This window comes from Humulus lupulus, chromosome 6 (assembly GCF_963169125.1).
Source record: "Humulus lupulus chromosome 6, drHumLupu1.1, whole genome shotgun sequence".
In the NCBI taxonomy this organism is placed as follows: domain Eukaryota; kingdom Viridiplantae; phylum Streptophyta; class Magnoliopsida; order Rosales; family Cannabaceae; genus Humulus; species Humulus lupulus.
Window position 1 is genome coordinate 116247259 of NC_084798.1, and position 17236 is coordinate 116264494.

Here is a 17236-nt window from a genome sequence, read left to right on the forward strand (position 1 = left end):
TATCCCACTTAAACTGAGCTCAGTGAATAATAAGTTGTCCTCAACTACTAGTGGTCGAGTCGCGCCCTATGCGCAAGTATTATTTATCGCACTCTTAGGCCGTTTATCTCATGTCCCATGGTATAATACCATCTATGACATCATACAGAATTAGGGAGCTCTTAGTCCCATCACAAACACATAACCGGGTGCAGTTTTCTTACCTTTAGATTCCGATAGCTTTGTTCAATTCAATTCTCAAGCACGATCCTGTCCGGGCCCTAGTGTACACCTAGTCACGGTCACAAGTTAGAACCAACTCCAAACATCAATTCCAAAACCTAGCCTCGGGACCAATCCCGAGCCCTCGGGAAGCCCTAATTCCACCAAACGGGGTGGTGGAATCAAACCCCGAGCCCCCGGGCAAAAACCCTAAGAAATAACCCAAAAACCCCTTTCTGGGAACAAGGTAGCGCTACAGCGCCCTAAAGTGGGCGCTACACCGCTACAACCAGAGCCAAAAACGCCCTAGAACACAAAGCCTAGCGCTGTAGCGCCCAAAGGCTAGCGCTACAACGCTAGTCACAACACAGCAAACCCTGCATTTTCTTCCTTCGATTTTCCCCGAGCCAAACCTTTCCAAACTCTTCCAAACTTCAACCTAACATCAAAACAAGCCTACCAACATCTCCAACTCACCCCAAATGACCCAACCATAAGAAATTCTATCACATGCACCCCAAAACACAAAATTCACCATGGCTGAACTTAGAGCTCAAAAACTCAACAGAAATATACTGAAATCACATAACTTAAAACTAGAGTTTCTTACCTTTGATGGATGAGCTCAACCTAGGTTATCTTCCACACTTGCTTAGCCTTCACATCCTCAAACCCTTAGGTTTAATTCCCTAGAATTCCCACAGAAACTCAGCTTAGAAAACCAATTCAACACCAAAACCAAGAACTAAATAACAACCTCAAAATCTTACCTCAAATGATGAGTAACCTCTACCAATTCCCCAAGCCAAATCAAGGATCCTAGTGTTGAGTCCTAGCCTAATCCTTCTCTGAATTTTAGCTCCAAATTTCCAGAGAATTGATGAAGAAATGCCCAAACCGTGAGAGAGAAGACCTCTATTTCCTTCTTTCCTTTTCTTTCTTTCTTTTCTTTCTCTTTTCTTCAGACTTCCAACACTTTCTACACAATCCACTAAGACATAAAACATTATGACCCTTATCTCTGATTCTGAACACCAAAAGACCATATTGCCCTCCCACTTAAAACTAAGTTTTTAAACATCCTAAGGGCATTTTAGTCATTACACCCAATTCCCGCTAATTCCTCGAATGTCTCTAATATTTACTACTTACTTCCCGACACCTAACTAATCACCAATTATATTCCTCAATATCAAAATAGACTCCAATATATTTCCTAAATTCCCAGAAATACCCCCAGGCTCGCCCCGAGCCGGGTATAAATCCCCGCCGTGACTTTTTCACTAAACCGCTCACTAGAATCAACAAACCAGCTCTCAGCTATTCAACATAACAAATTCATCAATCAATAATAATAATCAAATCACATGATAGTCAGGGCCGACGCCCTTAGGTCGCGCCCTCTATTTACCCCACTGACTCCGGTCCGCTTAAACCGAGCTCAGTGAACAATAAGCTGTCCTCGGCTTCTAATGGCTGAGCCGCGCCCTATGCGCCAATATAAACTCCATCACTCTTAGGCCGTTTGTTCATTATTTACATGGCATAATACCATCCTTCATAAAGCATACAAAACAGGGAACCCTTAGTCCCATAACCGGGTGCAGTTTTCTTACCTATGTCCCAAGCTTCTCGAGCACCGAAATCCTGAGCGCAGTCCTCTAACCCGAGCCTCGCCGAATACCTAGTCACGACACATACATTGCACTCTCATTACTAACCAATTCCTAATCATCTCCCGGAAGCAATCCCGTGCTCTCGGGACCTCCCATTTCCCCAAACAAGGTAGCGAAAGCGTCCCTCGAGCCCCCTGAGCCAAAACCCTAAAAACTCAACTTCCCTTGTCCTGAAATTATCCTAGTGCTGCGGCACAGTCCTATAGGGGCCGCGGCACCCAGAGGGATCCCCATCTCCTAATTCAACCTAGCATCATGGCACAGAAGAATAGGGTCGCAGCGCTCATACGCAAACCCAGAAAACTGGGTTTTTCCCAGCATTTTTCCCAAGCCAAAACTCTTCCAAATCAACCCAAAGGTACACCCAAGTCCCAAATCAACCTAAAACTCCAGATAAACAGTATGGCAACTCAGAAATCGCAGCAACAAACCCAATCACATAATCAAACTCAAGAATCACCTAGTTGCTCAAAATCCACAAAAACTTAAACCACCCTTTCAAAAACTTAAACCACACCAGATTATAAACCTCAGAAACACATGAAATTCTCACCTCAAGCACAGATTTGACCTTGAGCTTCTTTCAAGTCCAACTCCAAGCTAATTTCCCTTGATTTCCAAGCCGAATTCTTCACTCCAATAACCCATAAGCAAATAACACAATTTCAGCTTACTAACCTAACATCACCAGCAGAATTTCTACTAGGAAGAGAGTTAAAACTTACCTTTGCACCCTTGAATTCCTGGCCTAGAGTCTCCCTTAGTTCATCCTTGAGTCCCTTCCTTGACCCCAAAGAAGATAGCTCTTCTTCTTCTTCCTCTAGTTCCTTTGGTTCCTTCTAGATTTTAGCAAGATGTTCAGTTTAATGCCTAAATGAAAAATAACGTATTTGACTTCTCCTCAACCAGAGTTATCCCTTCCTAAGACCAAATTACCATTTTGCCCTTTCCCATTATAAAAGGCTTATACAACCTCAAGGGAAATTCTGTCATTTCACCTAAATCCCACTAAATCCACAAGTATTCCTATAGATCCACATTTAATCCCAACATGTCTAAATCATTACTAAATTACCAACCACTACCCAATAATTCCCGAACACTATATATTATTCCCAAAATATCCCTAAGCTCCTCCCGAGCCGGGCATTCGACGCCGTTGTGACTTACTAGCTAAACGGCTCCCTAGGACCGTCTCGGGTTGTGCATCACAATTATATCACCACTCTCACGTGGTAACAATCACAATATATACAAATATCACATTTATGCCCTCAATAGGCTAAAATTACAAATATGCCCTAATATTCTACACAGGGCCTACATCATAATAATTCTCATAATCATGCATCAAACTGTTTAATTCACACATAAACCATTCGTGCCCTCCTGGCACACTAATCAAGGCCCTTAAGCCTTATTAGTGATTTTGGGTCGTTACAACTATCCCCTCCTACTGAGAATTTCGTCCTCGAAATTTACCTGAATAGCTTGGGATACTGACCCCGCATCACTGACTCAAGCTCCCAAGTCGCTTCCTCGGCCTCGTTATTCCTCCACAATACTTTAACTAGCAGAATTATCTTATTCCGTAAAACCTTGTCCTTCCGATCTAAAATCTGAACCGGTTGTTCCTCATAGGAAAAATCTGTCTGCAACTCCAAGTCCTCATACTAGCACATGCGTCGTATCTAAGACATACTTCCACAACATAGAAACATGGAACACATCATGAACTCCTAACAACGATGGTGGCAAGGCCAACCTGTAAGCCACTTGTCCAATCCTTTCTAGAATCTCGAAAGGTCCAACAAATCGAGGGCTCAACTTGCCCTTTACTCCAAACCTCCTCACCCCTCGCAGAAACACGTGGTCCCCAACCAGGAACTCCACGTCTCTACGCTTAGGGTCAGCGTAGCTTTTTTGTCTACTCTGCGAAGCAAGCATTTTGGCTCGAATCTTCTCAATAACTTCATTTGTCTTCTGAACCATGTCTGGCCCCAAATATTTTCTCTCACCCATCTCATCCCAATTAATGGGCGACCTACACTTCCTCCTATATAACATCTCGTAAGGAGCCACTCCAATCGTGGACTGATAACTGTTGTTATATCAAAACTCAATCAATGGAAGATACTTACTCCAAGATCTCTCGAAGTCAATCACACACGCCCTAAACATATCTTCTAATAACTGAATCATCCTCTCAGGCCGTCCATCAGTCTGAGGATGAATGGCTATGCTAAACTTCAACTGAGTCCCCATGGCTTTCTGCAGAGCTCCTCAGAACTTGGATACAATAGACTTAGGAACCCCATGGAGACGAACTATCTCCTTCACATACAACTCTGCACACTGTTCCAGAGTGGTGCCCTCCTTATTCTGGGTCACGTAGGGGCGGAGGCCCCAGTGATGTGAAGAGGAAGAACCTGACACTTCGACAACTACTGGTCCTGATAGGAGGGGTCAGGGTGGTCGTCAGGGCGGTAGTGAGGCATGGAGGAGTTATCCTGAGTGGCCAAGGTGTAGAAGACGCCATCAGGGTGAGTGTCGGGCCAAGGCTTTCTATGTGTGCAGAACAGTGGGGCACCTCAAGAAGGACTGCCCAACAGCGAAGAAAGGGGAAGCAGGGAAGGTGGACAACTTGACTCCAGCTCGAGTGTTCACTTTGACACAGGCAGAGGCCGAGGCTAGTCCCTCGGTCGTGACAGGTCAGCTTTCTAGCGCTGGCTCTCCTTTTACTGCATTGATTGACTCTGGTGCCACACATTCATTTGTTTCTAGTAAAGTGATTGATAGATTGTGTAGACCTAGTGAGTATCAGACTGCGGGGTTTGGGACTTTATTGCCTACTGGGGAACTGGTAGTTTCTAGGAGGTGGATAAGGGCACTGCCAGTGATGGTTGATAGTAGGGAGCTTTCAGTAGACTTGATTGAGCTAGACATGGTGGATTTTGACATGATCTTAGGGATGGATTGGCTGGTCAGGTATGGGGCTACTATTGACTGTAGGAAGAAGATGGTGACTTTTGAGCCCGAGGGCAAGGATCCTATCGTTTTTGTGGGTGCGGCATATGGACCCCGCGTACCCATGATATCAGCCTTGAGAGCTAGAGACTTGTTATAGGGAGGATGTATAGGCTTTTTGGCCAGTGTGGTGGACACTACTACTAGGGATTTTCTAGCAGGGCCGAGAGAGACCAAATTGGTTTGTGAGTTCTTGGATGTATTTCCTGAGGATCTACCGGGATTGCCGCCGCACAGAGAGATTTAGTTTGTTATTGAGCTAGCACCGGGGACAAAACCAGTATCAAGAGCACCATATAGGATGGCACCAGCAGAGTTGAAGGAATTGAAGATACAGCTGCAGGAACTTCTGGATTTGGGATTCATCAGGCCTAGCTACTCTCCGTGGGGCGCTCCAGTTTTGTTTGTTAAGAAGAAGGACGGGACTCTGAGGATGTGTATAGACTGCAGAGAGTTGAACAAGTTGAGCAAGAATAAGTACCCTCTACCAAGGATCGATGACTTGTTCGATCAATTGCAGGGAAAGACGGTGTGCTCAAAGATTGATCTTCGATTTGGTTATCACCAGGTGAGGATCAAGGACAATGACATACTGAAGACGGCCTTCCGAACGCGGTATGGGCACTATGCTTGGTCATGTCATTTGGTTTGACCAATGCCCCGGCAACTTTCATGGATCTAATGAACAGTGTATTCAAGGACTTCTTGGATCAGTTCGTCATCATCTTCATCGATGACATTTTAGTATACTCCAGTTCAGGGGCAGAGCACGAGCAGCATCTTCGTCAGGTTTTGCAGAGATTAAGGGAACATCGGTTGTATGCCAACTTTAAGAAGTGTGAGTTTTGGTTGCCAGAGGTGACTTTTCTTGGGCATATAGTTGGTGCATAGGGGATTAAGGTGGATCCACCCAAGGTGAAGGCAGTGAGAGATTGGCCGAGGTCAAAGAATGCCTCGGAGGTTCGGATTTTCCTCGAGTTAGCGGGTTACTACAGGCGGTTTGTAGAAGGATTCTTGAAGATTGCTACACCGATGATAGAGTTGACACGAAAGAATTAGAAGTTTGTTTGGTCAGAGAAGTGTGAAAACAGATTCCAAGAGTTGAAGTGACGACCTATTACTGCACCTGTGTTGAGTCTTCCTTCGGAGGAAGGAAAGTTTGTGGTATACCATGATGCATCGAGGATGGGTTTAGGCTGTGTGTTGATACAGAATGACAAAGTTATTATAGCTTATGCATCACGACAGCTGAAGGAGTATGAGCAATAGTATCCTACCCACAATCTGGAACTAGAAGAAGTGGTATTCACACTGAAAGTGTGGAGACATTACCTGTATGGGGAGAAGTACGAGATATACACTGACCATAAGAGTTTGAAGTATTTCTTCACCCAGAAGGATCTGAACAAGAGGCAGAGGCGTTGGTTGGAGTTGGTTAAGGATTATGATTGTGATATTCTTTGCCACCCAGGGAAAGCTAATGTTGTGGCAGATGCATTGAGCCGGAGGGGCTCGGGGCAGTTATTTAGTTCTGTTCAGATCTCCAGATCTCCAGAGAGTTAGCAGTGAGATGACCAGGGCAATGATAGAGCTGGTGGTGGGCCAATTGGCCAATGTTACCTTGCAGTGGACTCTACTAGAGCGGATCAAGGAGGGTCAATTGCTGGATGTGCAGTTACAGGAAGTTCGACAGAATGTCTTAGCGGGGGTAGCTAAGGATTATTCTATTTCTGAGGCTAGTATGCTTTGATATCAGGGAAGAAAGCAGATGAAGGGATCAGATGAGAGATACTAGATGAGTCTCACACTACACCGTACTCGCTTCATCCGGGTACCACGAAAATGTATCAGGATTACGAACATTATATTGGTGGCTCGGGATGAAGAAGGATGTAGTGGAGTATGTGGCTAGATGTTTGACATGTCAACAGGTGAAGGCTGAGCATCAGCGACCTGCGGGGTTGCTTCAGCCTTTGGGTATTCCCGAGTGGAAATGGGAGGATATTACTGTGGATTTAGTGGGAGGTTTACCCAGGACTGTAGGGCTTCATGACTCGGTGTGGGTGATAGTGGACAGATACACCAAGTCAGCTCATTTTCTGCACCAACCCACAAACTCATTAACCTTCCCTGATGGCAACATTGTAGTATTTCTGGTTGAACAAGTCCTTGAATGCATCCCAACTCAATGCAGTGACGTCCCTGGTCTGTGATGCCACTTCCCACCAGATGCGGGCATCCTCTCTCAACATATATGTGGCACAGGCCACTCTGTCTTATCCCTCTATCCTCATGAAGTCCAGGATAGTAGTAATCATAGTCATCCACTGTTCGCCCTTCAATGGATCAGGTCCTCCCTCAAAAGTTGGGGGATGCTACTTTCGAAACCACTCATACAATGGATCCCACTTATTTCCAACTTCTACAGGCTGTATAACTAGTGCCACTACAGGTGGCATAATAGGTGCAGCACTCCCTGATGGAGCCTGCTGACGTAGAAGACGAATATGCTCATCTTGGCTCTAAAGCCACGCTTGCATTTCTGCCATGATCTGTTGCCAATTCTCAGGGACTGGCGAAGGAATCTGGCCCTGGTCATCACCCCTAGTCCCAGACCTAGTGCCGGCTAGTCGCGTAGATTTTCTTGGACGCATAGTTATCCAAGTCAATCTGTAATCAACGACTTGGCAATCAGACCATGATGACAAGGTAAAAGCTTTTCAAGAATCCACCCATGGAACACAATTAATCACAAATAATCAAGGTACAAGAATTCATCCATACATTCACCCATATATACACAATAAGCAATTAATCATTGAGATACTCATTTACATGCATAGCAATGCTAATATGCACGCCTCAACATTATCACACAGCAGTCAAGGGCTGGCCCTATTAGTATCTGATGCCTCCTATCAATCCAATAGACAGCAACATTCATAATTCAATCCAAGCACACAAGCATATAAGCACATATACACATTACCAAACCCTGAATCGAGCGTGTCTCTAGCAGCGAATGTACATGTCCAGTCGGTCTTCAGGAACCCTTAAACTTAGGACGCTCTGATACCAAGGTGTAACGCCCTGGGTACCCAAGACCGTTACACTGTGTATTTATAAAGGGTGCGAGACTTGTTAACCAAGCCATTTAGTTATAAAAAATGTGTCACTGACATGACTAATGAACTAGGGTTAAAAAGGTTTTGGTCATAAAATATACATTTCATACAATTAAGCGTTTTGTAGAAGGGATCCCAAATGAAACATTGATTGAAAGTCAGTTTACAAAATTTTCAAAGTTCAACGACCGCTAGCCACTCTAAGGCAAAATAGATTTTAATGGTCCTCCTGTTCCTGTCACCCCCTCAACCGTGGCGGCTGAGCAGCTGATCATGTACATTCTACTCTTAGAGCTCTCCGATTCAGGGCTAATTAAGCTTGCCCTTGCCTTTACATGCACCAGGTAGCACCCGTGAGCCAAGGCCCAGCAAGAAAAATATAATGTTATATCACAAACAATGATAACAATTGAATAACCCTTAGCGCATGCTCATATATTTAGCATACCATAATGATCACATAATCCAAAGACATAACCAGAGAATCAACAAACCAACTCTCAGCTATTCAACATAACAAATTCATCAATCAATAATAATAATAAAATCACATGATAGTCAGGGTCGACGCCTTAGTTTGCGCCCTCTGTTTACCCCACTGACTCCGGTTCGCTTAAACTGAGCTCAGTGAACAATAAGCTGTCCTCAGCTACTAGTGGCTGAGCCGCGCCCTGTGCGCCAATATAAACTCCGGCACTCTTAGGTCATTTGTTCATTATTCACATGGCATAATACCATCCTTCATAAAGCATACAAAACAGGGAACCCTTAGTCCCATTATAAATTCACAATTGGGTGCATTTTTCTTACCTATGTCCCAAGCTTCTCGGGCACCGAAATCCCGAGCACGGTCCTCTAACCCGAGCCTCGGTGAATACCTAGTCACGACACATACATTGCACTCTCATTACTAACCAATTCATAATCATCTCCCGGAACCAATCCCATGCTCTTGGGACCTCCCGTTTCCCCACATAAGGTAGCGAAAGCGTCCCCCGAGCCCCCTGAGCCAAAACCCTAAAAACTCAACTTCCCTTGTCCTAAAATTAGCCTAGTACTGCGGCACACCCCTATAGGGGCCACGGCGCCCAGAGGGGTCCCCATCTCCTGATTCAACCTAGCGCCACAGCATAGAAGAACAGGGTCGCGACACTCATATGCGAACCCAGAAAACTGAGTTTTTCCCAACATTTTTCCCAAGCCAAAACTCTTCCAAATCAACCCAAAGGTACACCCAAGTCCCAAATCAAACAAAAACCCCAGATAAAAAGTATGGCAACTCAGAAATCGCAGCAACAAACCCAATCACATAATCAAACTCAAGAATCACCTAGTGGCTCAAAATCCACAATAACTTAAACCATACTTTATAAAACTTAAACCACCCTTTCAAAAACTTAAACCACACCAAATTGTAAACCTCAGAAACACATGAAATTCTCACCTCAAGCACATATTCGACCTTGAGCATCTTTCAAGTCCAACTCCAAGCTAATTTCCCTTGTTTTCCAAGTTGAATTCTTCACTCCAATAACCCACAAGAAAATAACACAATTTCAGCTAACTAACCTAACATCACTAGCAGAATTTCTACTAGGAAGATGATACGAACCACACCAACGATTGTGGTGAAACCCGACACCAAATATGGCAGCCACCAAGAACACACGAATCTAGAATGATGAACCGCGACCCAATGCTTAGCCAAGCATGAACCTTGGTATAAGGAAGACGCCACAAACGGTGATGGGAATCCGTTTGATAAGTCAGATTGAACGCCACAAGGAATACCCTTGATAAGTTCGAATAGTCTCTTCAAGAACTCAAGAAGAAAACCTCTCAATTTTCATTTCATCAAAATCTGAATTTCCCAAACGTTTACAAGCCCTAATATGGCTGAAATTACATGAAAGAAAAGCCCCTTTGTCTTCCTAATGAAAACCCTAACAATCACAAATAGAAAGACTCTTGGACTCTCACAAGTCAAATGTTTGACTTTCACAAAAAAAAACAAAGACTAAATAAAACGTGATTAAGTGACTGATTAAAATAAAAATACAAGATGCCAAAATCCAATAAGACTCATTACAAGAAGCTAAATATTAATCAAGCTCCTAAACTGAGTCTACTTTGATGAGCAGTACAAGTCTTTGTTCTCCTTCAGTGTTGACCACAGTCTCCTCCTGTTTTTAGGACTCTGTGGACTAGGTTGTTAAGTTCTTCTTTGAATCTCTTGGCTCGCGCCCTTGTCACCGGACCAACTGGAACTTGACTTGGATCTTTAGTCTTGGTGTCCCCATCATTCCCCCCCTCTTGAGAAAGATTTGACCTTAAATCGTCACCTGCATCAAAAGGACTCAAATCAGAAACATAAAAAGTAGCACTAACAGTATACTCACCTGGTAAATCGAGTCTGTAGGCATTGTCATTGATCCTTTCTAGCACTTGAAACGGCCCATCTCCTCGAGGTAGCAATTTGGAACGTCTTTGTGCTGGGAATCGCTCTTTCCTCGTGTGTAACCATACCCAATCACCGAGCTCAAAAACTTGCTTGTGACGACCCTTGTTAGCATCAAGTTGGTTAGTGTTTAAAAGAGCCTCATTGCACATGAGTAAAATCATTGGCTGTTTTGTACGCAATGCTCGCTTAACCTCACTTTTTTTTGCATAAAAATTATTTTGTTTTCTCTCTAATTTTCCCTCATTGATCGAACTCTTCTCTTTCTTTTCTCTCTCACTTGATTCGACCCTTTTCTCTCTTTGTCTCTCTTTTTTCTCACTCTCATTCATCTTTTCACTCTCCTTCTTTTGCTCACTCAATTTTTTTTTATCACTCAATTTTTGCAACCTCACTTGGTCTTCATATACTTGCTTTGGCGTCAATGGAGCTAGAGTGATTGTGATGAGGACACCAAGACTAAAAATCCAAGTCAAGTTCCAGTTGATCCAAGTCAAGAGGGGAGGAATGATGAGGACACCAGTTTAGGAGCTTGATCAATATTTAGCTTCCTGTAATGAGTCTTTTTATTTTTAATCACGTTTTTTATTTAGTCTTTGTTTATTTTGTGATAAGTCAAACATTTGACTTGTGTGAGTCCAATAGTTCTTTTGTCTTTAATTTTCGGTTTTCATTAGGAAGACAAAAAGCTTGTCTTTAATTTCGGTTTTCATGAGGAAGACTTGGCTTGTCTTTAATTTCAGTTTTCATTAGGAAGACAAAGGGGCTGTCCTTAATTTTTCGGTTTCATTAGGAAGACAAAGGGGCTTGTCTTGATGTAATTTTCGGCTATATAAGGCCTTGAAAACATTTGGAAAAAATCAGATTATGTTGAATGAAAATTTGTGAGTTTTTCTTCTTGAGTTCTTGAAGAGACTATCCGAACTTATCAAGGGTATCCCTTGTGGCGTTCAATCCGACTTATCAAACGGATTCCCATCCCCGTTTGTGGCGTCTTCCTCATACCAAGGTTCGTGCTTTGCTAAGCATTGGGTCGCGGTTCTTCATTCCATTTCGTGTGCTCTTGGTGGCTGTTCCATATTTGGTGTCGGGTTTCGTCACACTTGTTGGCGTGGTTCGTATCAGTTGGTATCAGAGATTAGGATCATCCGGTTTGGCCTATCCTTTACTTTGTGTTTTTTTTTTCTATTCAATTCGTGTTCTTATATTAGGATTTCTGAAAAAAAAAATTACAAAAATAAAAAAAAAAATCAATTCGTGTTCCTATAATGAATTCGTGTTCATCTAGTCTTGTTTTGTCTATTCTAGAGCTTGTTAATTTCCTTGTTTCCCTTATTTGTTGTGAAATCCGAAACTATGCTAGAGCTTGTTGATTTATGAATTTCCTTGTTTCCTTATTCCAATTTTCATTAACCAAATAATCTGTTTTCTTTGTTTCAATTTCCCCTAATTGGTTTTCTTTTTGTTTCTAAATTCGTGAATTAGGGTTCTTATTGTAAAAACCGAATTTTCATTGAGTTCCTCTTGGTTGGTTGTGAAATCCGAAAGTTCTTTGGGTTTCTCTTGTTCTTATTGTGCAATCCAAATTGGGATTGAGTTCCCTTGTTCTTATTGTGAAATCTGAATTAGGATTGAGTTTTCTCTTGTTCTAGTAGTGAAATCTGAATTGAGATTGGGTTTTATCTTGTTCTTATGGTGAAATCTGAGTTGGGATTGAGTTTCACTTATTCTTATTGTTAAATCTGAAAGTGGGTTGGGTTTTCTCTTTTCTTTTTGTGAAATCCGAATCTACATTGTTTCTCTTTTCTTTTTGAGTCTCCATTGTTTCTCTTGTGAAAACCGATTCATTTTGCTTTCAAATTCGTTCCTTGCATCTGCATTTGAGAAATCAAAGAAAAAGAAAAGAAAAGAAGAAAGAAAAGAAAGAAGAAGAAAACCAAGAGGATCCGAACTCTAAAAAAAAAAAAAAAAAAAAAAAAAAACTTTGTTCTATTCTTGTTCCCTATGGTCTAGAGGCCTTTTTGCCAAAACCTCACACAAGTGTTCCAAAAAATCATCGTTTTTCGTCATTTTTTCACTAGTTTTCGTCGGTGTTCGTTTGGTTTGTTTGGTTGAATTTGCTGCTTGAATACTCCATATTACCGTTGGATTAGTTTTGAAAGAACTTAAAGAAGAATACGAGTGGAAAAAGGCAGAGGTGTGAGCCTATTTGAGGGTACAAGCCATTATTGAGTGAAACACGAGTGGACTTGAGTGACAAATTTTTGAGTGAAAACACGTGAGGGAGTGTGGTGAGGTCTTTTCTCCATATTATTCTAACCCTATTTTGCAGATTTTCATCATGGCACAAAATCCAGAGAAAGATGTAAGCAATGATATTCCGCCACCTGAGGTTCCGAATCTACAAATGCAAGCATTAATTGGGGAGATGCGAAGGATGATGAGGGCGGAGTGTGAGCAGATACATGAGAGGTTGGATAGGGTAGAAGATGGAACGCAATGGAGGGCACGGAGGAACAGGGTGCAACAACGGGATGTTGAGGGTGAAAGAGAGATTGATGGGGGCGATTTAGAGGAAGAATATGATAGGATGTCAGAGGGTAACCATAGGAGGTATGGCCGAGATAGAGAAGCTAGGAACTGGGTAGACAATAATTTGGGAAATATCAAGATGAGAATCCCCACATTTCAGGGGAAGAGTGATCCTGAAGCATACCTTGAGTGGGAGAAGAAGATGGAGTTGGTTTTCGATTGTCACAACTACTCCGACATGAAGAAGGTAAAACTTGCTGCCATTGAATTTACTGATTATGCTATTGTTTGGTGGGATCAGTTGTGCATCAACAGGAGGCGGAGTGGAGATCGCCCTATTGACACATGGGAGGCCATGAAGAGGGTGATGAGGCGACGGTTTGTACCATCTCATTATTATCGAGATCTATACCTTAAGTTGCAGGGTCTTCGTCAAGGTTCCAAGAGTGTTGATGAGTATTACAAGGAGATGGAGATGGCTATGATTAGAGCCAATGTGGAAGAGGATCGGGAGGCAACAATGGCAAGGTTTTTGAATGGGTTGAACCGAGAGATTGCTAATCCAATTGAGCTACACCATTATGTGGAATTGGAGGATTTGGTGCATATGGCAATCAAAGTTGAGAGGCAGCTCAAGAGGGGTAGTACAAGTTCAAAGCCAAGACCGAGCCCACACAATTCAAGTGCAACACCTTGGCGGTCGAACTATCCAAAGAAGGAAGAAGACCAACCTACTTCATCCTTTACACCAAAATCAGCCACCACAGCCACGATCCCTCAAGGTAAAACAGCCCCTACTTCGTCCCCTTCAAGTGAGATAAAGTGTTTCAAATGTCAGGGGCGAGGACACATAGCTAGACAATGTCCAAACAAGAGAGTTATGGTGATTCGAGAAAGTGGCGAGCTCGATTCTGAAGATGAAGATGCTCTTGCTGACATGCCACCATTGGAAGATGCTTCTATCGATGATTTAGAGTATGGGCCAGAATCTGGTGAGATGCTTGCGCTAGTCACACGACGAGCCTTAAATTTGCAAGCAAAAGAAGAGGAAGAAGAGGTGCAGCGGGAGAACATCTTTCACACTCGTTGTCATGTGAAAGACAAGGTATGCAGTGTTATTATTGATGGTGGTAGTTGCACTAACGTTGCTAGTTCTTCCATGGTTGAAAAGCTGGGGCTCCCAACGCTTAAACATCCTTGTCCATACAAGTTGCAGTGGTTGAATGATAGTGGTGAAGTGAGGGTTACAAAACAGGTGCTGGACTCATTTCGAATTGGCAAGTATGAGGATGAGGTATTGTGTGATGTGGTTCCCATGCAAGCTGGACACCTCCTTCTAGGAAGGCCTTGGCTATTTGATCGGCGAGTCCGGCATGATGGCTTCACCAACAAGTACTCATTCACGTTCTGTCAACGAACAATCACTCTAACTCCATTGACGCCAAAGCAAGTATATGAAGACCAAGTGCGGTTGCAAAAATTGAGTGATAAAAAAAAATTGAGTGAGCAAAAGAAGGAGAGTGAAAAGATGAATGAGAGTGAGAAAAAAAAGAGACAAAGAGAGAAAAGGGTCGAATCAAGTGAGAGAGAAAAGAAAGAGAAGAGTTCGATCAATGAGGGAAAATTAGAGAGAAAACAAAATAATTTTTATGCAAAAAAAAGTGAGGTTAAGGAGGCTCTTTTAAACACTAACCAACTTGATGCTAACAAGCAGGTTTTTGATCCAGGTGATTGGGTATGGTTACACATGAGGAAAGAGCGATTCCCAGCACAAAGACGTTCCAAATTGCTACCTCGAGGAGATAGGCCGTTTCAAGTGCTAGAAAGGATCAATGACAATGCCTACAGACTCGATTTACCAGGTGAGTATACTGTTAGTGCTACTTTTAATGTTTCTGATTTGAGTCCTTTTGATGCAGGTGACGATTTGAGGTCAAATCTTTCTCAAGAGGGGGGGAATGATGAGGACACCAAGACTAAAAATCCAAGTCAAGTTCCAGTTGATCCAAGTCAAGAGGGGAGGAATGATGAGGACACCAGTTTAGGAGCTTGATCAATATTTAGCTTCCTGTAATGAGTCTTTTTATTTTTAATCACGTTTTTTATTTAGTCTTTGTTTATTTTGTGATAAGTCAAACATTTGACTTGTGTGAGTCCAATAGTCCTTTTGTCTTTAATTTTCGGTTTTCATTAGGAAGACAAAAAGCTTGTCTTTAATTTCGGTTTTCATGAGGAAGACAAAAGGCTTGTCTTTAATTTCAGTTTTCATTAGGAAGACAAAGGGGCTGTCCTTAATTTTTCGGTTTCATTAGGAAGACAAAGGGGCTGTCCTTAATTTTTCGGTTTCATTAGGAAGACAAAGGGGCTTGTCTTGATGTAATTTTCGGCTATATATGGCCTTGAAAACATTTGGAAAAATCAGATTATGTTGAATGAAAATTTGTGAGTTTTTCTTCTTGAGTTCTTGAAGAGACTATCCGAACTTATCAAGGGTATCCCTTGTGGCGTTCAATCCGACTTATCAAACGGATTCCCATCCCCCTTTGTGGCGTCTTCCTCATACCAAGGTTCGTGCTTTGCTAAGCATTGGGTCGCGGTTCTTCATTCCATTTCGTGTGCTCTTGGTGGCTGTTCCATATTTGGTGTCGGGTTTCGTCACACTTGTTGGCGTGGTTCGTATCAGATTGTTCGTTGACGGAACGTGAATGAGTACTTCTTGGTGAAGCCATCATGCTGGACTCGCCGATCAAATAGCTGATGAGGACACCAAGACTAAAAATCCAAGTCAAGTTCCAATTGATCCAAGTCAAGAGAGGAATGATGAGGACACCAGTTTAGGAGCTTGATCAATATTTAGCTTCCTGTAATGAGTCTTTTTATTTTTAATCACGTTTTTTATTTAGTCTTTGTTTATTTTGTGATAAGTCAAACATTTGACTTGTGTGAGTCCAATAGTCCTTTTGTCTTTAATTTTCGGTTTTCATTAGGAAGACAAAAAGCTTGTCTTTAATTTCGGTTTTCATGAGGAAGACAAAAGGCTTGTCTTTAATTTCAGTTTTCATTAGGAAGACAAAGGGGCTGTCCTTAATTTTTCGGTTTCATTAGGAAGACAAAGGGGCTTGTCTTGATGTAATTTTCGGCTATATAAGGCCTTGAAAACATTTGGAAAAATCAGATTATGTTGAATGAAATTGTGAGTTTATTTCTTCTTGAGTTCTTGAAGAAACTTTTGAACTTATCAAGGAGATTCCTTGTGGCGTTCATCCTGACTTATCAAACGGATTCCATCCCCGTTTGTGGCGTCTTCCTCATACCAAGGTTCGTGCTTGGCTAAGCATTGGGTCGCGGTTCCATTCCAATCTCGTGTGTTCTTGGTGGCTGTTCCATATTTGGTGTCGGGTTTCATCACAATATTGGTGTGGTTCGTATCAGTTGGTATCAGAGCTTAGGATCATCCGGTTTGGCCTATCCTTTACTTTGTGTTTTTCTTTCATTTGTGTTTCTATTCTATTCGTATTTCAATTTTAGGGTTTCTGAAATCAAAAAAAAAAAAAAAATCTATCTATTCGTGTTCTTGATTTTCTTAGTCTTTGTTCTTGTTTTCTTTTTAAAAATCCGAAACCATTATAGTTAATCTCTTTATTCCAGATTGTTTCTTTGTTCAAATCGTGTTCTTATTTCCTTGTTTACATTATTTCTTTGTGAAATCCCTTGAAAATCCGAAACTAGTTGATATTGCTAAGTCCGAATCTGTTTTTTCTTCAAGTTCGAACCTATTTGTTGTCAAGTCCATTTGTTTTCCCTTGATTCAATTGTTTTTGTGTTGTGAAATCCGAAAGTACTCTAGAGCCACAAATTAGTATTGTTGATTTCAATTCATTTGTTTTCCCTTGTTTCAATTGTTTCTTGATGAAATCTGAAATTACTCTAGTGCCACGGATTGATTGTGTTATTTTCTTTACTAGTTGAGAATTCTGAGATTGTTTTGGTGCCACGGGTTGTTTGGATCTCTAATATTGGTTTTGGGGAATATTGGTTCTTTATTATTGGGCGTGTACCACAGATTTTATTGGGAGTATTGGTTTTCACATATTGGTTTTCATGCTATAGGGAGTGTTCTTGAATCACATAATAGTTTGTTCTTGAATCTGTTTTAGTAACTCTTTGGTATTCATTTTTTTTTTCTTTTCCCTTTTCAGAAATTCGTATCTGGTTTC

The 17236-nt window shown here is 42.0% G+C and overlaps 1 pseudogene; it reads right to left on the reverse strand.

The window, feature by feature from the left end:
* Nucleotides 1-17236, reverse strand: part of LOC133785402 (uncharacterized) — a 75154-nt pseudogene that overhangs the window by 28087 nt on the left and 29831 nt on the right.